Source organism: Phoenix dactylifera, chromosome 4 (assembly GCF_051530095.1).
Source record: "Phoenix dactylifera cultivar Ajwa chromosome 4, Ajwa_hap1_PhDact_Kaust_v1.1, whole genome shotgun sequence".
Classification (NCBI taxonomy): domain Eukaryota; kingdom Viridiplantae; phylum Streptophyta; class Magnoliopsida; order Arecales; family Arecaceae; genus Phoenix; species Phoenix dactylifera.
In genome coordinates, this window is record NC_143193.1 from 30605148 (window position 1) to 30630169 (window position 25022).

The following is a 25022-nucleotide window of genomic DNA, read 5'->3' on the forward strand; positions in this document are numbered from 1 at the left end:
AGGCAACTTGCAGCTAATCAGCAAAGAAGAATGGCAGCAATTGAAGAGAGACTTAGGATTCAAAGAAATTCTGTTCAAGGATCTATTCAAGAATTGAGAGAAGAACAAAGTCAGCTCACTGGCTCCATCACTGCATTAAATAGTAAAATTGACAAGCTGATGGAAGAGCCAAAGGAAGATCAGTCTGGACCTTCATCTTCAAAACCTTCAACCTAGACTGACCTTAGACTAAACGTAACCTAAGTTTAGACTGAAACCCATGTTTTCAAAATATAATCTTGTACTAAGCTGAGTTTCATGATTATTTGGCACACTTGTAAGCTGACAGATACCAAATGATACCAATTGTAATTCTCTAATTTATCAAATGTGTTGCCCAAGGAGACAACCCAAGAGGGGGGTGAATTGGGTTTTAATTAATTATTGACCAATTAAAAATAAGGTAAGTGATTAACTAAGCCTACTGCAAGTGAATTAGTTAGATTACTAAATGCAATGAGTGAAGAGAGAGAAAGAAACACAGTCCAATACAAACACAGAAGGTTTTATAGTGGTTCGGAGCCAACCTTTGCTCCTACGTCCACTCCCCAAGCCGCACTTGGGAGTTCACTATAATCCCTAGGATTATAGCCGGTTGTTTTGCAAGCTCACAACCTAACTTGTTGTTTTCACGAGGTAACAACGAACTCGGTCAGTTTTGATAGGCTCACCGACTAGAACCACTCGATTGTTTTTTCGAGTTCACAATCAAACCCAGTTGGTTTTTTTCGGTTCACCAACCACAACCTTACACCGTTGATTTTATCTTTGGCTCACCAACAAACCTTACAACCCTTGATTCAATCCCCTGATTGAATCAAGTATACAAAATAAGAGTTTATAGTTCACAAGAAGAAGCTTATAAAAAAGCAAATAAGAAACAATATAAACAAGGTTGGGTTAGAAGCCCTCAAATAGATTTGAGATGAGGAAGTGGGGCTTCTCGATTTCTGAGTCTCCTCTTGAGTGAGCCGAAGGATGGAGAACAGTAGGTAGAGTCTTGAATGCAAAGGAAGCCTGTAGGGTTTGAGTTGAATGCACTTCTTCCTTCTTTTGCTTGGATTCACTCGATTGAAGCTCTTGGTGGTTGAAAACCTTTAATGCTCAAATGGAATAACTCTCTTATTGTCTACTACTGTTCACTCTAGCTATTTAAGTGATTTCTTTTGAAAAATAGCCGTTAGAGAGTGATTTGGAGCCGTTCTGATCCGTCTGCACAATCTGACAATGTATCCGTTGGGATCGGAGTCGACTCACGCGATCTGGAGTCGACTCCTTTGTTACTGAAGTCGACTTGCGCTTTTCTGGAGACGACTCCCCCACTATTCTAGATTTGAATTAAAGTGCATGCCTCGTCCTGGGGTCAACTCGGACCAAACTGGAGTCGACTCGCCAACAACTGGAGACGACTCGGGCACTTAGGGGTCGGCTCATTCTTAGGGTTTCAGAAACCCAACTTTCTATTTTTCTTCCTCGAGTCGACTCGGGTTTACTTGGAGTCGGCTCGGCTGACTTGAGAGGCGACTCGAGATTTTTGGGAGACGTCTTAGTCTCAGAGATCGGAAAATTGATTCTCTATCTTTTGAGCTGTTCTGCCTCGAAGTCGACTCGAGCCTTATTGGAGTCGACTCGGCTAACTTGAGGGTCGACTCTGAAACACTCGGAGTCGACTCGTTCACAGGGTCTCCGAAACTGAGTCTCTGCCTTTCAGACTGCTTTCCTCTGAGAGTCGACTCGGACAAACTTGGAGTCGACTCACCAAGCGTCGGAGTCGACTCACAACCTTCTGGAGTCGACTCGGTAATAGGGTCTAAAATCCATCATTCTGTCTTTCTGTTTGTTATCCTTTGGAGTCGACTCGCCAAGCATCGGAGTCGACTCGAAACCTTTTAGAGTCGACTCGCTAACAGGATCTAAAATTCATCGTTCTGTCTTTCTATCTGTTACCAGTCGGAGTCGACTCGGAGAGTCCCGGAGTCGACTCGAGCTTGTGCCAAAAACTTTAAGTGTCCCGGAGTCGACTCGTAAAGTTCCGGAGTCGACTCGTGATGCAGATTTTGGTTCAAATTGAGTTTAATACTTGGCCAAAATACTTTGAACCAAAGCTCGAGGCACTTAAACAGAAATTCATAAAGATTTGTCTGAAACACTAGATTGAATTCATTAGAACAACATAAGACATACTCATAATGCTTTGTGCTCATCAAAATCAATTAGGGAATACTCAATCACTCCACAATCTCTCTCTTTTTGATGATGACAAAACATTGAATATTTGTAAAGCGAATTACTCATTCAAAAAATGATTCAAGGTAAAGCTTTGAAATGAATTCAAATGTTTAGTTATTTAGTGTATCCAAAATTGAAAGGTATGAGTCAGTAAATTCTGAAAATTAAAGCTCCTCCTTTCATTTGAAATTATATAAGCATTCAAATCATATAATCAATTGTTTGACTTATATGTCTTTAATGAATTTGTTTTCTTAGAATTTCAGATTCTCCACCTCAACATGTGCATTCAATTTTGTTTGAACTTTGTTCAAGTTTTCTAAATTTTCTTTTAATGTTGTAAACTTGAGCTTAGGTTCTTAATTATAGAAGGAAAAATCTGACGATTTGTTCTTGAATATGATTCAACTATTCTCCGAATATCTCTTGAATAGATTCTGAAGATTACTCCTTGAGGAGCCCCAACGAAGGAATAATGAACCTCGAGGTATCGAATCCACTAAGAACAAATTACATTTTGCTTAAAAAAATTTTCTTGTTTAGTGATTCCCTTTACTTGCAATTATATCATATTTTCTTCCCCTTTTTGTCATCGTAGCAAAAAGGTGAAGTATCAAAGAGTCAAAAACATACAAGAGGCATAGTTAATGAGACAAAAAGATATGCTTTTCATTCATTGTAAGCTTGAATACATAAAAGATGTTCAGAAAGTACATAGTACTCAAAACATAAAAGGCACAAAATACACAAGTTCTTAGAAAAGATTTTTCAATTCATTACAAGTATTACACAATTGAGTATAATGATTGAAAGTCCAAAAGGACTTCATATGATTTTCAAGAAAAATACAAGTCTAGGAAGGTGGACATCTAGAGGAAGAAGATGAAGCTCCCAAATTTCTTCGCTGACACTCCATAAGCAAACGAACTCCTTCAGAGATATTCCCCAGTTGCGCAATAATTTCTAAAGTAGTCCTAGCTTGGGTTTGGGTCAGTTGGGTTACGCTGTCGATGATTGTATCAAGCTCATCTATGACAGCGTTTGCTACCCTTTCACTCGTTGATTTAGGCTCAGCAGCTCTGATCTGACTGAATCTTGCATCTGCTTTGTAGCTTCCTGAATGTCTGAGAATCTCATGTATTGACCCTGAATAAGACTTCTCATACTAGATAACTCCTTCACTTCAGCAATCATCATAGAAACAGCTGCAGTGGAGGGGGTCAGATCAGTAGAGGGTGTGCTTGTAGTACTCTTTAGTTCTCTCAAAATGTCATCCCTCAGTTCTCTAAGCTGCTCACTACTAATCCTAACCTCAAGGGGCTGCTGAGGTGGTGGCACAGTGGATGATGGACTAGCAGTAGATGAAGGGCCAGCAGTGGATGGGAAGGTGGAGGGATCTGCGGAGATATTCGGTTCAGGTTCAGAAGTGGGAGAGTGAGGAGCAGTGGGGTCAGATGGTATGGTAGAGGAACTCTTTCTAACCCAAATACCCTCAACCTTGTGGAAACCCATTCGGTAGAGAGTCCCCTCGCCCATATGGTTAGTGTATCAAAGTGAACGAGAGGGTTCCCCCTCAAGGATAGGAACCTCTAACTCCCTAAGGATCAAGGTGAAGAGCATACCATAGGGAAGACTCAGTCTAGGTTTATCTAAAGGTTCACAAATATAATTGTAAATAAGTTTAGGGAAGTTGAGAGGGACGTCATGTAGAATGTTGAACATGATAGCTAGGTCTCTCTCGGAAATAAAGTCAAACCTACCCGTTTTAGGGAAGAGGGTGCGAGAGATGATACTCAGTAGGAGGCGCATCTCAGCGGAGAGCTGATTTGTGAAAACCTCCTCAATGGGGGACTGGGGTGCTCTCCTTAGAATGGTCGTAAGGGTCTTAGACCTATCAGTAGGGTGAGTGGAAGCTATACCCTCATGGGAGAGGTGGAAGACTCAGGCAATGAGGTCCTCGGAGATACAGACAAGGACGTTGGCTACCCTCCCTTGTAGACCGCCGCCACCCCGTGTGACGGTGCCATAGAATTTTCGGACTAACCCAGGGTATGATGGAAGATCAAGGGAACAAAAGAATTCTATACCTTGAGCCCTAAGACGATGCCCTAAGGTAAACCCTTCTCGGGAGAGGAAGTCAAAATCGACCTTCCTTCCGGTAGAGACAACTCTCCTGGCGCACGAGCGCGAGGAAACCGATCGAGGCGGGGAGGGAATCGGAGAAGGTGGTCTCACGGGTTCATTCCTCGCCTTGGATCGTCTCTCGGCGCCGCTCGCAACGAGAGGCCTCTTCCGGCGAGAAATAATGGCTTTCCTATGCATCTTTGACGTACTAGAGGAGGGAGAGACGTGACATAGGAGGGAAATCGAAGGAAAAAAAATGAAGAAAGAGAGCGGAGACGACCGGGGGAGATGACTCGAGGGTTTTGGAACAGTGGCAGCCGAAAAGAATGATTTGGGAAAAATCATTTCATTTAGGGTTAAAAGATAGATTTCCGACCTCGAGTCGACTCCTGAAAATTCGCGAGTCGACTCGCGCACGAGTCGACTCTCAGAATCATCTGAGTCGACTCGAACTCTGGCACATAACCAAAATCTCAGTTAATACCTTGCCAAAAGAGAGATATGGTAATCTTTAGAGCTTGAGAAATGATTTGATGATCATAGATGTGGAATACTATATCAAACGTAAATTAATGATCAAAATCAATGAATGAGAGAAAAGAATCAAAGAAATGGATCAATCACTCCTAATCCTCTTCTAAGAGTACAAAATCGATCTTCACTCAAGAGTTTTGTGAAGATATCAGCAAGTTGATCATAAGTGCAAACAAATTTAAGCATCACATCACCATTTAACACATGATCTCTTATGAAGTGATTTCTTATCTCAATGTATTTAGTTCTTAAGTGATGAATTGGATTTTTAGTTAGATTTATAGTACTTGTATTATCACAGTTTATGGGAATCTTATCTTGCTTAATGCCATAATCTTCAAGTTATTGCTTGATCTACAAAATTTGAGCACAACAACTTCCGGCAGCAACATATTCGGCCTCTGCCGTAGATAGTGCAACCGAGTTTTGTTTCTTGCTAAACCATGAGATTAAGTTTTCTCCTAAGAACTGACATGACCCGCTGGTGCTTTTTCTATCAAGTTTACAACCAGCAAAGTCAGATTCAGTGTACCCTATTAAGTCTATGTTTGATTCTTTAGAGTACCATAACCCTATATCTTTTGTTCCTATTAAATACTTAAAAATTCTTTAACTGCAATTAGGTGTGATTCCTTAGAATTAGATTGATATCTAGCACACATGCATACACTAAACATGATATCAGGTCTACTTATTGTAAGATATAATAATGATCCGATCATACCTCTATACAGCTTTTGATCTACTGACTTACCTGATTCATCTTTATCTAGTTTGCATGATGAGCTCATGGGGGTGCTAATTGACTTGTTCCATCCATATCAAACTTCTTTAGCATTTTCTTGATGTACTTTGCTTGATTGATGAAAATTCCTTCATTAGATTGTTTGATTTGAAGTCCGAGGAAGTAGTTCAACTCTTCCATCATGCTCATCTCAAATTCACTCTGCATTAGTTCAGCAAACTCTTCGCAAATACGATTGTTAGTAGCACCGAAAATAATATCATCTACATAAATCTGCACTATTAACATATCTTTGTTTTTCTTTTTCAAAAACAATGTTGTATCAACATTCCCTCTAAAAAATTCATGATCTAATAAAAATTTGCTAAGTCTTTCATACCATGCTCTAGGGGCTTGTTTTAGACCATAAAGTGCTTTATTTAATTTGTAAACATGGTTAGGGTATTGATGATTTTCAAAATCAGAAGGTTGTTCTACATAAACCTCCTCATTAATATACCCATTTAAGAAAGCACTCTTTACATCCATTTGAAATAATTTGAAATCTTTAAAATATGCAAATGCTAATAACAGTCTAATTGCTTCGAGACTAGCCACAGGAGCAAGGGTCTCATCAAATTCTATACCTTCTTCTTGATTATAGCCCTTTGCTACTAGTCTAGCCTTGTTCCTAATCACAACTCCATTTTCATCAAGCTTATTTTTGTACATCCATTTGGTTCCAATTGTTGAGTATTCAGAGGGTTTTTCAACTAAGTTCCATACTTTGTTTCTTGTAAATTGGTTTAGTTCCTCTTGCATAGCAGTTATCCAATTTACATCATTTTCAGCTTCTTCAATGTTTTTAGGTTCTAAATGTGATACAAATACAAGATGATTATTTAAGTTTCTAAGAGAGGCTCTAGTTTTAACAGGTTGAGATGGATCATCTAAGATTAACTCTTTAGGGTGACCGTGAGCATAGCTCCAAGCCTTTGTAAGCCCATGTTCAGCAATTACCTCTTGGCTTGTTGAAGTCTTTTCAATTTGCTTCAGTTCATCCTCTTGCAAGGTCATGTCATTCATCTTTTCTTCAAGTATCCCTGCATCATCATCAAAAGCTACTCCCTTGCTAGAGGAAGCACCATTAGTCTCATCAAAAATAACATGAATAGATTCTTCAATAACGAGTGTTCTTTTGTTGAAGACTCTATATGCCCTACTTGATGTAGAGTATCCACAAAAGATACCTTCATCAAATTGGAATCAAATTTACCTAAGTTATCTTTACCATTATTATGAATGAAACATCTACAACCAAAAATATGAAAGTAGTTTACTTTGGGTTTTCTATCTCTCCAAAGTTCATAAGGTGTTTTCTTTATGATTGGTCTCAACAAAACTCTATTTAGAATATAAGATGATGTGTTAATAGCTTCAGCCCAAAAGTACTTTGAGATATCAGTTTCACACAACATGGTCCTAGCCATTTCTTCTAGGATTCTATTCTTTCTTTCTACCACTCCATTTTGTTGTGGAGTCCTAGGTGCAGAAAAATTATGAGTTATCCCCTTTTTACTACAAAACTCTTCAAAGAGATGGTTTTCAAATTCTGTTCCATGATCACTCCTAATAGCTATAACTGAAGTATCTTTTACATTAGTTACTTCTTTATAGAATTTCTTAAACACTGAAAATGCTTCATCTTTATGAGCTAAAAATATGACCCACGTGTATCTAGAAAAATCATCTATTATGACAAAACCATATTTCTTTCCACCAAGGCTTGTGGTCCTAGTTGATCCAAATAGGTCCATATGAAGTAGCTCAAGAGGTCTAGTAGTAGAAACATAGTTTATAGACTTAAAAGAGCTTCTAGATTGTTTGCCAAATTGACATGCTCTACAAATTTTATTTTTCTCAAATTTCAGCTTTGGCAAACCAATCACAGAATCTCTTTTAATTAATTTAGACAGCGTATACATGCTTGCGTGACCTAATTTACGATGCCATAACCAACTTGGTTCATTGAGCTTAGTATCGTTAGCTACTAAGCAGCGGCTGTTTTTAGCAAGATCATCAAGATCTACTACATAAATATTGCCACGTCTTAGTCCTTTGATGCATAAAGATGACTTAAACAAAATATCAAAACCTCTATCACATAACTAACTAACGCTAAGTAAATTATGCTTGAGACCATCTACAAACCGAACATTATCAAAAAGGGATGAAGGTGTGATTTGTATTTTACCGATACCAATGATGTGACATTGGTTATTGTCTCCAAAAGTCACTGCACCTCCTTTCTTAGATTCTAGGATGAAGAATTGCTCCTTGTCATCCATCATGTGTCTTGAGCAGCCACTATCCAAGTACCAACAGTGTTTATTGAGCTTGGCTGCAAGACACTCCTACACAAGGAAATCATACAGTCTTAGGTACCCAAGTTTTCTTGGATCCTTCGAGGTTAGCTATGTTAGTTCCTTTTGGAACTCAAACCTTTTTAATATTTCTTTTAGCTTCTGTTTTTCTATAGTTGCATACATTAGCTTTATGTTCTATTCTACTACAACAAAAACATGTTACATCTTTAGCTTTACTTTTACCGGCTTTTACAAAGAAGTTTTTAAGAAATTTCTGTTTATTCTTAGGCTTATATCTTAAACCGGCTCTATTAAATACAGCTCTTTGACTATTAAAAATTATCTCTAGTTTTTCAGAGCTATAAGTAAACTTCTCAACAATAGGTTTATATTTTTTAAGTTCTTTTGTTAAGTTCAGTTTTTCTGTTTTTAGTAAGTTTAAATCTTTTGTAAAGTTATCTTTTAGAGTTTGATTGGTATTTTTCAAAACAAAGATTTTCTTTGTTAATCCTTCCTTTTCTTTAATTAAGGTTTTCATTTTTAGTTTCAGTATTTTATTGTTAATTTCAAGCTCTAGGTTTTCCTTAGTTCGATTTTCTTTGTTCTTAACTAGCTTTAATTCTTTGTTTCTAATGGTTAGTGCTCTATATTCATCCATTAACTCATTAAAAGCATCATATAATTCTTCAAAAGTAAAATCTAAATGGTTTTCAGTACTTACCTCATCCTCGTTGGCCATGAAGCAGAAATTGGCATTCTCCTCTTGTTCCTCTTTGGATGATGATGATGACTTATCGGAGTCAGTCTAGGTGGTGACAAGAGCTTTCTTCTTTTTGTGCTTGTTGACCTTCTTCAGCAAGGGACAGTCAGCTCTGAAATGACCGGGCTTCTTGCATTCATAGTATCTGATTCCCTCACTTTTCTTTTTCTTACCTTTATCCTTATTGAAGGAACCGAAGGAAATCTCTTCTTATGGAAGGGCTTCTTCCGATTGATGAATCTTCTGAATTTTCGCACAAGGAGAGCCTCTTCTTCATCTTCCTTATTGTCTTCTTCTTCACTACTGCTACTGCAAGAAAGATCTTTGTTAGAAGAGGTAGACTTGAGGGCAATTACCTTTTTCTTATGGGAGGATTCTTCTTCGCTGCGTTGTTTCATTGTGAGCTCATGCGTCATTAGGGATCCAAGAAGCTCCTTGAGTGGCAGCGTGTTCAAGTCTTTTGCTTCTTGGATTGCCGTGACCTTGGCTTCCCATGACCTTGGTAAAGAGCGAAGAATTTTCCTGACAAGATCACTGTTAGTATAACTTTTGCCAAGGCTTTTTAAACCATTGACAATACCAGTAAATCTGGTGAACATGCAAGTAATGGTTTCATTAGATTCCACTTTAAATAACTCATATTTATGAACTAGCATGTTGATTTTGGATTCTTTGACTTGATTTGTATCCTCGTGGGTAACCTCAAGCCTATCCCATATTTCTTTGGCAAAATTACAGGTGGAGATCCTATTGAATTCATTAGGGTCCAAGGCACAGTAAAGAACATTCATTGCTTTGGCATTTAGTTGTGCCTTCCTTCTATCGTTATCATCCCAATCTTTTTCAAGCTTGGGTATAGCAATGTTATCAATATAAATAGAAGAAATATATGGTCCATTAACTATGATGCTCCAAACATCATAATCTTGGACTTGAATAAATATCCTCATTCTAGCCTTCCAATAGGTATAGTTAGCTCCATTGAACAATGGAGGCCTATTGGTGGATTGCCCCTCGCTAAGGAAAGATCCAAAAGGGGCTGTCATCTTAATCTTTTACTCTTTTTAAAGATTGGAACACCAATCAATATGAGAGCACCTGCTCTGATACCACTTGTTGCCTAAGGAGACAACCCAAGAGGGGGGTGAATTGAGTTTTAATTAATTATTGACCAATTAAAAATAAGGTGAGTGATTAACTAAGCCTACTGCAAGTGAATTAGTTTGATCACTAGATGCAATGAGTGAAGAGAGAGAAAGAAACACGGTCCAATACAAACACAGAAGGTTTTATAGTGGTTCGGGGCCAACCCTTGCTCCTACGTCCACTTCCCAAGCCGCACTTGGGAGTTCACTATAATCCCTAGGATTACAATCGGTTGTTTTGCAAGCTCACAACCTAACTTGTTGTTTTCACGAGGTAACAACGAACTTGGTCGGTTTTGACAGGCTCACCGACTAGAACCACTCGATTGTTTTTTCAGGTTCACAATCAAACCTAGTTGGTTTTTTCCGGTTCACCAATCACAACCTTACACCGTTGGTTTTATCTTTGGCTCACCAACAAACCTTACAACCTTTGATTCAATCTCCTGATTGAATCAAGTATACAAAATAAGAGTTTATAGTTCACAAGAAGAAGCTTCTAAAAAAGCAAATAAGAAACAATATAAGCAAGATTGGGTTAGAAGCCCTCAAATAGATTTGAGATGAGGAAGTGGGGCTTCTCGATTTCTGAGTCTCCTCTTGAGTGAGCCGAAGGATGGAGAACAGTAGGCAGAGCCTTGAATGCAAAGGAAGCCTGTTGGGTTTGAGTTGAATGCATTTCTTCCTTTTTTTGCTTGGATTCACTTGATTGAAGCTCTTGGTGGTTGAAAACCTTTAATGCTCAAATGGAATAACTCTTTTGTTGTCTACTACTGTTCACTCTAGCTATTTAAGCGATTTCTTTTGAAAAATAGCCGTTAGAGAGTGATTTGGAGCCGTTCTGACCCGTCTGCACAATCTGACAATGTATCCGTTGGGATCGGAGTCGACTCACGCAATCTAGAGTCGACTCCTTTGTTATTAGAGTCGACTCGCGCTTTTCTAGAGACGACTCCCCCACTATTTCAGATTTGAATTAAAGTGCATGCCTCGTCCTGGGGTCGACTCGGACCAAACTGGAGTCGACTCGCCAACAGCTGGAGGTAACTCGGGCACTTAGGGGTCGACTCGTTCTTAGGGTTCCAGAAACTCAACTTTCTGTTTTTCTTTCTCGAGTTGACTCGGGTTTACTTGGAGTCGACTCGGCTGACTTGAGAGGCGACTCGAGATTTTTGGGAGACGTCTCATTCTCAGAGACCGGAAAATTGATTCTTTGTCTTTTGAGCTGTTCTGCCTCGGAGTCGACTCGGCTAACTTGAGGGTCGACTCTGAAACACTCGTAGTCGACTCGTTCACAGGATCTCCAAAACTGAGTCTCTGCCTTTCAGACTATTTTTCTCTGGGAGTCGACTTGGACAAACTTGGAGTCGACTCGCCAAGCGTTGGAGTCGACTCGCAACATTCTGGAGTCGACTCGGTAATAGGGTCTAAAATCTATCGTTCTGTCTTTCTGTCTGTTACCCTTTGGAGTCGATCCAGGACCATCTGGAATCGACTCGCCAAGCATCGGAGTCGACTCGCTAACAGGGTCTAAAATTTATCGTTCTGTCTTTCTGTCTGTTACCAGTCGGAGTCGACTCGGAGTGTTCCGGAGTCGACTCGAGCTTGTGCCAGAAACTTTAAGTGTCCCGGAGTCGACTCGTGATGCAGACTTTGGTTCAAATTGAGTTTAATACTTAGCCAAAATACTTTGAACCAAAGCTCGAGGCACTTAAACAGAAATTCATAAAGATTTGCCTGAAACACTAGATTGAATTCATTAGAACAACATAAGACATACTCATAATGCTTTGTGCCTATCAAAATCAATTAGGAAATACTCAATCACTCCACAAAATGTACTTTATGCAATAAATGATTACCTTTCTTGAAACATATGTCTTCATTGGTTTATATACTGCTATGATACATATTGCATCTAATACAAATCAAAATCTGTAATAGTATCAAAATTCTCAATGTTGGTATCAGATATTATTTTTAACTTCCTTCCTTTTGTTGATGACAAAAAAGGGAAGAAATATGAAAAGAATTCTAATCTGAGAAATGAGAAATATGAAAAGAATTCTAATCTAAGAAATGAGAAATATGAAAAGAATTCTAATCTGAGAAATGAGAAATATATGAAAAAGAATACAAATCTCTGCACTAAAGCTAATATATAGGGGGAGATTTAAATTATGATAAAGAACAAGAACTCTGCATAATTCGAATGTTTGTAATTGATAGGGGGAGACATTTCTCCTTAATCTGTTGAAATTATGCATATATCTCTGAATGTCATATTTGCTCTGAACTGCATTATAAAATTCTGATAATTGCAGTGAAATTTATTGCAATTTTTTTTTTTTTAACTTAATGGTTTTGTCATCATCAAAAAGGGAAAGATTGTCAATCCTAAAGAATGAATTTTGATGATTACAAAATACTTGAGATCATGTTGTGTACTAATGACATTGGTCTAATTGTGAAGATTTATAAGTCAAAAAAAATCAGAAGGAATGAAGCAATGCAAAATCATAAGTTCTTCGCAAATATCTCATTGGACATGTTCTAAAAGGAAATGATCTTAATCTAGTCTATGGAGATCAGAGAAGAAGTCTAAAGTTTTCTGTTTGAAAGACTTGAGTCAACTTCTAAGCAAAAAGGACAAGTTTAAGTTGATTCTGATAAGTTTTATTCAAGGAACACAATCAAAGAGTCGACCCCCGCAAAACATGAGTCGACCCTTGGGTAGTTTAAAGCAAACAGAAAGTTTTTACCGCCTGAAAAAAGCTTGAAGAGTCAACCCTTGTTAAAAATGAGTCGATTTCCAAAATTGAAGAGTCGACCCTTGCGTTTGAAGAGTCGACCCCTGCTCAGTCTCAGCACCGGCCGAAAAACTAAAGATGAGCCGACTCTTGTGTTTAAAGAAGCGACTCCTAATGAAGATTAGTCGACCCTTGTATTTGAAGAAGCGACTCCTGATTAAGATGAGCCGACCTTTAAGAATTAAGAGCCGACCCTTTGAGGATGACACAGCAAAAGCCTTCTCGACTATTTGAAGTGCCGATCCAGAATGAACATGAGTCGACCCCTGAGCTACAAGAGTCGACCCTTGTACTGCTGGGACCACAACGGAAAGCTGTGAACGACTTTTGTTTTCTTTTGTAACAGAAAAAGATTCTCATTAGAACGGAAAGAAAGGAATTCAAATCCCACCGAAGAATTTGTCTATAAATACGAGGGAACCTGAGAATGGAAACAAAGAGGAAAGGAAAAAGATTCTATAAGAAAACAAAAAGGTTTCCACTGAGAAAAAGAGAGAAGAAAAGCTTAACAGTTCATCATCCTCACCGGCACTGAATCTAAAACTTTCTCCTGTGAGGAAATCAGTCGAAGCTTCTCCCTGCATTGTGAAGAGCTGTTGTTCGGACATTGGAACATCCTTCCATAGCCAACTTCTTCATCGGCTTCAGCTTTTATTTTCATTGATTTACTCATTATATTCTGAAGCTTTGAGTTTTCTAGTTACAACATTCTTTTAGTTGGATTAATTGTTGCTGTAACAGTTTCATTGATTAGAAACTTGTAAAGGCTCTTCCAAGCCTCGATTGGAAGTTGCTGAATAGGGAATATTCAGCAAGGGAAAAGTTTCTGGTTGGTTTATCTGAAAACCAACTGGGTTGTTTGTGAGCTCGGAAAAACAAACAGTGTAAAATTTTTGGTTGGTTTGTCTGAAAACTAAATGGGTTGTTTGTGATCCCAAAAAATAAAAGGTTTTCGGTTGGTTGCCTGAAAAAACCAACTGGGTTTTGATTGAGCCCGGAAAAGAATCAGGCTGTAATCTGCTGGGTTATAGTGAAATCTCAAGCTAGGCTTGAGAAGTGGACGTAGGTGCTGGGAGTGCACCGAACCACTATAAATATTGGTGTTTGTGATTGTGTTTCTTCTCTTCCTTTCCTCTGCATATTTCTGACAGTTCTCATAACTTTATTCACTGTCATATTTGTGCATTCTTATTTCCACTGCTGAATTTTTAAGATAAAAGTAACTCATACTCTCTTCACGTTTTAACTTTAACTATTTTTTAAAGAGACCCAATTCAAACCCCCCCCCCCTCTTTGGCTGCACCTTTGGGCAACACCTCACCAAGGCCGGAGCTTCGGAGAAGGTCGCAGCCTCGGCGCATAACGAGACCATGGAGGGGACTGAGGTCCCGGGCCCACGCCTCAGCTCGGAATCCGGCCCGGGTGGCTGGATTATCACGGCGATCTTGGGGACTTGGTTGGTAGGTGCGACCATCGCTCGGATGGGAGGATCTTCCCCAGTCATCGACTGGGGTACCTCGGCCTCTTCTGTGGGCCCCCGGCTAGGTCCGACCAGAAAAGGGGTAGCAACCTCGGGCTCTTCCTACTCGGCCTCGAGGCTGGAAGTGACTCTTGCCTTCTTCGGCCTCCCCTCAAGACGGACCCCTTTGGGGGCGGCCCTCTTCCTCCTGTATGTGGCCATCAACGTCTTGGTGTTAAAAATCATCCCTGCGATATTTGAAGACAAAAAGTCTTGTCAGCATCCTCAACATAAAAAGGAAAGAAGGAAAAGTCAAATTACTCTTACTCGCGGGATGAGCCAGGCTCAAGCCAAGATTCACCAAGGCCTCCTCACTGAGCAGGTCGGGGAGACGAGGAGTCTCTTTCAGTCCGAGCAAACTATCTAAGGTTTTCTGCTCGGACTGCGACAACTGCGGGAGCCTATTATTCACCAAGGCCAATGGAAAGCTCTAGGTCGGATTAAATCCCCACGACCGTTCGGAGGAAATGTAGAAAAAATTATCCTTCCATCCATGGATGGAAGTGGGCAGGCCCCCAAACAACTTGCGACCTCCTCGAGGGGAGAAGTACCACCACCCTTTATCTACAGGGTTGCCTTTAATATAAAGCAACTCCTGAAGACATTTACTAAGGGGGAGAAGCAGTGTGCCAGGCAGAGGGTGAGAAAGCCGATGATTAGCCTCTATGAATTCGGGGCAAACTGCGCAAGCACCAGGCCATACGCCGTCAAAAGCTCACCCACAAACCCATGAAGAGGAAATCTCAGCCCTACTTGGAGTGTATCTACGTACACCCCGACCCAACCGTTGGGTGGGTTGGTGACTCGGCCTTCGAGATCCGGAAGTTCAAGCACGAACTCCGGAGGAATGAAGAATCGGGCTCGAACCGAGCCTAGATCCTCGTCGGTCATGAGCGAGCCCATTCCATATGGGCTCGGGCCCACCTCAAGTTCAACCTCTTCCATCTTGGAAGATGCTGGAGCTCGCAATGGACCTACATCGAACATCGATGCCCTCGTTGGAGAGTCCATTGCCCTGGTTTTAAGATTAAAGGAAAAAGGAGGAGGAAGACGAAAGACTCTCCGAGTGACCAAAAGAAGGGATAAAATGCCTACCCAAAAGCTCGTCGGAAAGAGGCGGACGGGCGAAGAAAGAGAATGACTTCCGGAAGAGGAAATCAACAGGTGGCGCAAAAGCTAGCCGAGAGCTCCCAAGAATGCCCGGAAGAAAGCTCCAACACCCCGGCAACGACGACTGAGGAAAGAAGATCAGGAACAGGGGGAGGGTCAAGCAACGACCCTATGACCCCTTCTTCAGGCCTTATATAGGCCTCTGCAGCGGCTCCGATCGGACAACCTAAATAATCATACGGCCTGGGATTCGCTATGTGGCGAGCTCTAAGACGACCTCAACAAATCTCTCCGAATCGCCTCACTAAATGCTGATCATTATGGAGGGCGCTCCAGAGCTCGAAATATTGATGATTGACCTCCCGCCTTCCACCGAATGATACGCTTTGGAGAACGGAGCATTAATGGCCGACTCCTCATGTTCCGCCAGACGAAACGCTTCGGGGAACGGAGAATTAATGGTTGAAACCCTTCTCGTCCCGATCCAACAACTCTCCAGAAAGGAACACCCACGTGGAACCCTGAAAAATTTCTATGGAAAATTCCATCCCAAAAAATTTAGTAGCTCGGATGTCCCAAGTCCGACGTCAAGCTCTCGGCCAAGATGTGCGCTGAAGCATATCCAGTTCGGTACGTGCCTCTTTTTGTTTATGTAACAGAAGCGCTGGACGATTAGGAGTCTGACTACTTCCATCGTCCGAGCTACCAGGTAGCTCGGCCTCGGAAGTGGGGGGCAAATGATAGAGGAAAAAATGGATCGTCCAGCCCGCAACTAAAAGACCGTCCAGTTTCGGCCCAGTAAACATCAACGACGATCGGTTGAATCTTCACTTTGGCCCAGGGCCAGCTTGTCCTTGGAACTCCGCCGAAAGCTCCACCACCTCCAGACATTCGTCGGTTCCTCTGACCAAGTTCGAGGTACCATCAGACAATCGCCGACCCGCCCCGGCTAAGCTCAGGGCGCCGACCCCAGCGATATGCTCCGACCCTCAAGCTCGGGGTGCTCCTCCGAGCACATTTCGGAATCCGGGAAGCCGAGCTACTCCCAGCCGACCTCGTCAAACGCATTACGCGACTACTTAACGAGCTCGATTTCACCAACGACCACACCCATGTGCAGGCCTACGCCCACCTACGTGGCTGTACTCCTCGACACTACCGTGTCATATCTCCATAACCGGCCAACAGCAGTCAAACGGTACTTTGACTACTCCGGCCATACCCTGCTGTGACTGTCAACACCCTACCGTTCTCAAGAACAGGCTATACCGTACGTCACCAGCCAGCCTGAGCTGCGCGCCATCCGGCTCAGAGCCACGCCCCCTCATGATGAGGACTGACAGTCCTCTACCACCTGGGCCTCTTCATCGAGGCTATAAATAGCTCGGTCATGTAATTTCTAAGGGATCTTTGGCTGGACTAAATTTACCCATTCTAACTTGATCGTCGGAGGACCCTCACTGGAAACACCGAGAGGCTTTGTGCAGGTCCGCGGCCGTTGTGCAGGAGGTGGCTCTCGTCTTCCCCTTTTCAGCACCAGCAGTTCCCTCGGCTTCACCAGCGTGGTCACCCCCGGGCCATATTCGAACCACAACAACTGCAATGGAATTTCAAACTCTATCGGTAAAGTTGCATTTATTTATTTTGACAACAAAATAAGAGTTTTCAAATAAATGCCCGTACAACATTTTATCTGGTGCCTAATAATAGTTCTATTCATCATTGGCACAGTTTGATTTATGGATTAAACTAAAAAATAATTGTTGTAAATGGCACAGCTGATTTTAGAATAAAATGGGATAAAATAGTGTTCTTTTTTCTTTTGGGTACAACAATGCAGCTCCGGTGTGGTTGCCAAGACATTATATTATGCTCATACCAAAAGATATTACACAATGCAATGAATACACTAAATTGACCAAAATCTCTTTGGTTTATTTATGCTATATATAAAAATAATGGTTTTAAAATCAAAAAATATTTTCTTCTGATCTAGTCAGTCAATATTTTGTATGGAGCCTGCCCTAACCCCCCGGCGACTCGCATATATTTAAAAAATACATTTATTATCTCATGGGCTTTTTTATTATTAACTATGATAAGTACAATTTTTGGACCTTTTTCATTAAGCTTCTGAATAAATTCAGTTATATCTTTCGCCCTAATTTAACTCTCAAACTGGACTCCTCAATAAAAATTGAACCCTATTACTCGGTTTTCTTTTCTCTTCTTTCCTCAAATATGCATTGCTCTAATTTGATTATAAAAAGGTCGTTTGGTACCAAGCATGTTAACCAGACGAAAAAAATTGATTATGAAAGGATTGCTTGGTGCCAAGCATGATAACCAGACAGAAATTCCTTTGATCAATCACACAACGCAATATAATGTAGGCTATTGACATGTCTCAAGGTAGGTAGCCTGATAGGCCCCTCGCTTGTAGTAGGTAGTATATGGTTTTTTGCTGACGTTCTGGTAGGTGCCTTCGAAGACCAGTGAGTTCATCTAATCATATGTGAAGATGGTGGGTCTGCGGGTGCCACTACTTAGTCCTTGTCTAAGGCTACGAATGGACCAAGTCGGACATGGGCATTGCCTAATTTTGGACTTGAATCTGACGTATTGGTTGATTGGGTCAAGTTGGGTCCTATTCATGAAAAATTTAGACTCAAAAAGTCACTTAGGGCTTGGTTCCAGGTCAAGCATAACCAAGATGGTACTCAAAATGTTCAACTCAAGGTTGGGTTTGCAATTCTGGTCAAGCATATAGCTATCCTTTTGTTACTATATAGTAATTGATAATCAAATAGAATCATTAAGACTGCTTTAGCAAGATTAAAGGAATTTCAAATTAAACATAGATTTTCATTTTTAGTTTGATCCAACAAAATGATCATTCTTAAGGTACAAGTTTGCAAATTACAATTTTATTTTTATACTTGAGAATATTGTATATAGAAATCCAAATAAACAAACAATAAGTTTTTAAGTATATTGAGAGTAGCAAAGGAGGTGGGGTTGTTCCTTCACCTCACTAACTATTTCCCTTCTTGTCCCGTCCAGGTGCCAAGTAGCCAGATGGCAAAAGGTCTAATAGGTGCATGAGAGTGTTGGGCATTAATACAACCGGAAAGAGGGTGATCGAGGGACTGTCATGCTCCGAATTCGGATCATGACAAGGCAGTGCTATTGCAAACCTTTGCCCACAATAACAAGCAGCCACTCAAAACTTCAAATCAATTATGAACAATTTCATTCACGAATGTAATCAAATGTTTCATCATTAAGGATTAATACAGAGCTTCTAAAAATATCAACATTTAATATTCCATTTTTTATAACCCTAAATGTTGCCCTAGGTGACAATCCAGGAGGGGGGGGGGGGGGGTGAATTGGTTTCTTCTAAATTTTGGTGTTTTAAAAGCTTTCTTAATTAAGTGCGGTGGTTGCTTTCTTAGATTATTTGAATGAGTTAAACTAGAACAACGATGGAAGATAATGCAAGAATAAATGTAACCACAAGCACAATACAAACACAACAATATATAGTGGTTCGGTGCTCTCCTTAGCACCTACGTCCACTCCCCAAGCGACCCCTTGGGAATTCACTATAATCTCGCGGATTACAGTTGGATTGTTTTTCGGGCTCACAATCCAAAAACCTTTGTTGGTTTTTCGGGCTCACCAACGAACCTATACACTTTGGTTTTCCGGGTTCACCAAAAACCTTTGTTGGTTTTACGGGCTCACCAACGAACCTATACACTTTGGTTTTCCGGGTTCACCAAAAACCTTTGTTGGTTTTACGGGCTCACCAACGAACCTTTACAAATAGTTTGATAAACAAAAAGGAAAGATTCAAACTCCTAAATGAGCAAATGAAACAATATTAACTACAAAGAAGAGTTAGAAAGTATTTATCGCTTTGAAGTGGCTTTGCTCTTCTTTGTCAAGGATGCTTCACTCTTCAAGGGAGGATGGAGCTCTTGATGACTCTTTGAATCTGGTCAACCCCTTTCTTTGATTCTTGAATGAAGCACTTGAATGAAGAAGATTAGGGCACTTTTGTTTTCTTGTGTACTCTTTGATATCTCTTTCAAAAGTTGTTCTATCTGATGAATAGTGCCCCTTTAAATAGCTTCCCACATCCTTTGGACAAGCCCCAATGGTTAGATTTGAAAAACTAGCCGTTACTGACCTTGGGAAGGACAAAAAGTACATCTGCAGAACTAGCCGTTATGCTTCAGCCCGTGTTTGGGTCGGCTCAACCTGTCCTTGGGTCGACCCAACATTCACTTGGGTCGACTCAAACATTCCTTGGGTCGACCCTCTCAGAAAACACAGAAACTTGAAATTTCAGCCTTCCTTCCCATGGGTCGACCCAACCATTCTTTGGGTCGACTCAAAGTTCACTTGGGTCGACTCAACTTCTTCTTGGGTCGACCCTCTCAGTAATTCCAGAGAACCATTTTCTGTCTGCCTTTCTGTCTTGCCTTTGGGTCGACCCTCTCAGGGTTTGGGTCGACTCAAGCTTGGGTCGACTCAACCACTGTTTGGGTCGACCCTCTCAGTAAATCCAGAGAACATATTTCTTTCATGTTTTGAGGTTCTTGAAGTTTGGATCGACTCATGCTTACCTTGGGTCGACCCAACTCACTGTTCATCTGTGCCAATTTTGCAGAAGTGTGCCAAATGACTTCTTGATGTGCCGAGGTCGACCCAATCAACCTTTGGGTCGACTCAATCTACACTTTGCTGCATCTCAAGGTTAGATTCATTCAAATGAACAAAGACATGTATCTATATCAATTCATACAAATATACTGAGAGTAATGAACTTATAAATGAAGTATCAATTTAACTTATAATATACTCTAGATAATTGCTTGTTAATCATCAAAATAACACTATCATCCTCAATCTCCCCCTTTTTGATGATTACAAAATAAAGAGTATAAGCCTATTGATACTTGTCTTTAAAAATAGTTTATAAAAGGGTTTAAATTGCTGAATTTCAGCTTTTCATATATAAGAGTGAAATCTCCCCCTATATTATTTAAATGTTGCCAATTTGACTCTTTGAATTGCTCCCCCTTTCATTTATAATTCATTAGCGATGAAACTTCAAAAATTTGAGATAAAATATGAGTTTCAGGTTATGTATCGGGGTGCCAGAGGTGCGTGCCAAATTCTGAATTTATATGTGCCAAATTCTGAAATTTGATAGAAATTTTTGATTTAATCAATTTCATTGTTACAAATTGCTCCCCCTTAGATGTATAAGCTTTCTTATATGATTTTTAATTTGTTTGCCCAATTATTTCTCTTTTCTTGCATAAATTCTTATTTCTTTTTCTCTACTTCTCCTTTCTTTAACTTTCTTTACTTTTGCTCTTATTATTCTTTCTTTACTTACTCTAAAGATATCTTTACTTCTCCCCTTTTTGTTGCTTTATCTAATCTACACAAAATCTTTACTTCTCACCTAAGATCTTTACTTCTCCTCGAATAAATACTCTTTCTTTACTTCCTAAAATAAATAAATACTCTTTCTTTACTTCTCCCCCTTTTTGTTATCATCAAAAAGATACATGGGAAAGATGCAATAAACAACAAACTTCAAACTTCATTGATCAAAATAGGAACATTTTCATACATTCATGTCCAAAAACAAAAAAACAGATACAATGTTCCTTAATCAAGATTTAAAGATACATGATAAAAGCAAGATACATATGAGAATTAGATATCTAGCCTAGGCTCTAAACATAGATGCTAAGATCAGCCTAGGGAGACTCTAACGGCTGGGATCTAGTCCTCATCCTCCTAGTGTACATGGCGAGGGGAGGTCGAGCCTGGTGAGACTGTGTCTGGCGTGGAGCACGACGAGCTGGATGACTCTGTGCCGAAATCTCTGACTCAGCAGCCTGTGGCACAGATGGTCCATGGGTCTCTCTCTCTCCGGAGTGCTCCTATCTGCTGCCTCAGATCACTGATCTCAGCAGACATGACATCCAACCGGGCGTCCAATCGGCTCGTCAGCCCGTCAGTGATAGTCCTCGCCTGAGCTGACATGAGCTCAGTCATCCTGCTCCAGAACTCATCCGTATCTGTCGGAGGAACGGATGACGATGGTCCAGCCTCTGAGGGTGCAGTAGGATGATCCATATGCTCCTCATCCTCATCCTCTGGTGCATCTCCCTCTGGCGCCTCACCCTGAATGCCTGCTCCAGTGTGAATCCACTGCCCGTTCACTTTCTCATATCCCATGCGTATAAGTGTCCGTGCAGTGTATGTATCAGTATGATGCAGACTCTTGGATGCCTCCTCCTCGAGAGGTAAACCGTGCTGACGGAAAATCAAGGTGAGTATCATACCATAAGGTAGTGATACCCTGTTGCTGCACATTACCTTCCTCATCTGTCTCAGTATCATAGCCGGAAGATTTAGGGGAATCCCCCGAATCATACACTCCATCACAGCTAGATCTCGCTCTATGATGAGATCGAATCTCCCGGTCTTTGGAAATAAAATCCTATTGATCATATTGAGCAGTAATCTCATTTCAGCGGAAAGAGAACTAGCTATTACCTTCGTGGAAAAGTCGAAGTTCTCATTTTCCATGATCAACTGTAGAGCTCTCATTTTGTTTTCTGGCTTTTCCGGAGTGGCTCCTATGCAGGGTAGATGAAGTAGCTCACTCAAGCTCTCCTCGGAAACTCGAATTCGAACCCCTCGAACTTCCGAAACAAGCCCTTCCATACCAGTTTTGAGGAAGGCATAGAACTCTTGTACCAATCCGGGGTAGATAACCACATCTAGGGAGCAAAGATACTCCCAACCTTGCCTTTGGATCCATTCCCAAATCCGAAACCCTTCTTGATTGAAGAACTCGGAATGGATCCTTCTCCCCGTTGTAACCGGCCTCCCCGCAAATCTTGCAAGTATCACTGAGGGGGAAGGAGGAGGAGGGCCCTCCGCACGTGCCTCACATCGTGGAGACACGGGAGATGGCTCGGTAGGTTGCCTTTCCTCCCGTTGGATCCGTGTCACTCTTCCGGATCTCTTGGCTACGGCTCTTTTGGGTCTCATTTCTCTAAGATCTCAAGGAAATCTACTGTTTGGAGATGATTGGAGAAGATTTGAGAGTGGGAAAAAGGTTTTTCGGAAGAAGACAAAGGGCAAACAGTGCCCTAGAAATGCTCTCGGGTCCCCTTTTAACAGTGGGGTCCCGACGTTGGGTCGACTCAACGTTGGGTCGACCCTATTCTGGGTTGGGTCGACCCAAGTGCAGACTTTTTCTTTTCTCTTCCTTTTTGCTTCTAAAAAGTTTTCCTTGCTTCCAGTCCTTATAAACTCTTTATGGGACAATCATACATGAGTAAGGAATCTATGGATAACAAATTTGACTCATGTTTCATGGGATTTTTGAAATTAGAGGAGTGTATCATGAGACTTCTAGCTCCCTTTTATATTTCTTCAATAAAAAGGATCACATATGCCTAATTCCCTCCTTAGCATGCAGAATCTATCTTCACTCAATGGTTTCGTAAATATGTCGGCTAATTGTTTTTCCGTGCATATATGCTCAATACATACATTTCCATTTTGCACATGATCCCTAATAAAATGGTACCTTATTTCTATGTGTTTGGCTTTGGAGTGCTGAACTGGATTTTTAGTAAGATTGATAGCACTAGTATTATCACACTTAATAGGAATATTATCTAGTTTAACTCCATAGTCCTCTAGTTGTTGCTTGAGCCATAATACTTGAGCACAACAACTACCAGCAGCTATGTATTCAGCTTCAGCTGTGGACAGTGCCACTGAATTCTGCTTTTTACTAAACCATGATACTAAGTAATTTCCTAAGAATTGACATGTGTCACTTGTGCTCTTTCTATCTAATTTGCATCCGGCAAAATCAGCATCTGAATATGCAAGCAAATCTAGACAGGAGTCTCTCGAGTACCATAATCCTATATTGGTAGTTCCTCTTAAATATCTAAGGATTCTCTTAACAGCACTTAAATGTGACTCCTTAGGATCCGATTGGTATCTAGCACATATCCCTACACTAAATACAATGTCGGGTCTACTAGCAGTAAGATAGAGCAAGGATCCAATTAGTCCTCTATAGAGCTTAATATCAACACTCTTTCCTTTTTCATCTTTGTCTAGCTTACTAGTAGGATTCATTGGAGTGCCAATTCCCTTATGATTTTCATTCCCAAACTTCTTTAGTATTTTCTTTGTATACTTAGTTTGATGAATAAAAATGCCTTCTTTAGTTTGTTTGATTTGTAAACCTAGAAAGAAGCTTAGTTCTCCCATTAGACTCATTTCAAATTCTCCATGCATTAAATCAGCAAATTCTTTGCACAGAGTATCATTAGTGGCACCAAAGATTATGTCATCTACATATATTTGTACCACTAATAGATTTTTGTCCTTTCTTTTGAGAAATAGATTTTTATCTACATTTCCTCTACTAAAGTTATTATCAAGCAGAAATTTACTTAAACGATCATACCAAGCCCTAGGTGCTTGCTTTAATCCATATAATGCCTTATGTAGTTTAAACACATGATTTGGCAATTCATGATTCTCAAATCCTGGAGGTTGTTCTACATATACTTCCTCCTCAATAATACCATTTAAGAATGCACTCTTCACATCCATTTGATATAATTTGAAATCCATGAAACATGCAAATGCTAGAAGTAATCTAATAGCCTCTAATCTAGCTACAGGAGCAAATGTCTCATCAAAATCTATTCCTTCTTCTTGATTGTATCCCTTAGCTACAAGTCTAGCCTTATTTCTTATAACTAATACATTTTCATCTAATTTATTTCTAAATATCCATTTTGTTCCAATTACTGAATTATGCTTTGGTCTTTCAGTTAATGTCCATACATTACTTCTTTTGAATTGATTTAATTCTTCTTGCATGGCATTTATCCAATTAGTATCTTTTTCAGCTTCTTCATAAGTCTTAGGTTCTAATTGTGAAACAAAAGCAAGATAATCATTTAAATTTCTAAGAGATGATCGAGTTCTTACCCCTTGTGATGGATCACCAATGATTAAGTCTTTAGGGTGTCCATATGCATACCTCCATTCCTTTGGCAAATTTTGGGGTTGTGGTGGCACGCAATCATCTCCCTTATCTTGATTTGGCACGTCATCAATATTCAACTTTTCAAAGTCGATAATTCCTATATCATCATCAACAATATTTTCTTTCCTAGCAGACTCACTATCAGACTCATCAAATATAATATTGACTGACTCTTCTACTACTAAGGTTCTTTTATTGAATACTCTGTATGCCCTGCTAGATGTGGAGTATCCTAAAAAGATACCTTCATCTGACTTGGCATCAAATTTACTTAGATCCTCCTTGCCATTATTTAAGATGAAACATCTACATCCAAACACTTTAAAATATTTAGCAGTTGGTTTCTTATTCTTCCAGAGTTCATAAGGAGTTTTCTTGGTTATAGGTCGTATTAAAACTCGATTTAGAATATGGCAAGAAGTGTTTATAGCTTCAGCCCAAAAGTACTTTGGAAGATTTGACTCACACAACATTGTGCGTGCCATTTCTGCCAATGTCCTATTTTTCCTTTCAACAACCCCATTTTGTTAAGGCG

The 25022-nt window shown here is 40.3% G+C and overlaps 1 protein-coding gene across 9 annotated transcripts in view; it reads left to right on the top strand.

The window, feature by feature from the left end:
• The window catches only part of LOC103724120 (TRAF-type zinc finger-like protein), a 117805-nt gene that overhangs the window by 63376 nt on the left and 29407 nt on the right, over nucleotides 1–25022 (top strand). For 4 of the 9 annotated variants that reach the window (XR_016400230.1, XR_016400227.1, XR_016400228.1 and 1 more), the window contains one exon: nucleotides 1–16983. This exon is cut by the window's left edge. The exons of 2 other annotated variants lie outside the window; for them this stretch is intronic. The gene's annotated coding sequence lies outside the window, so the exon portion shown is untranslated. The remainder of the gene's footprint in view (nucleotides 16984–25022) is intronic. 3 more of the 9 variants (XR_016400224.1, XR_016400225.1, XR_016400226.1) reach the window with 3 other exon arrangements.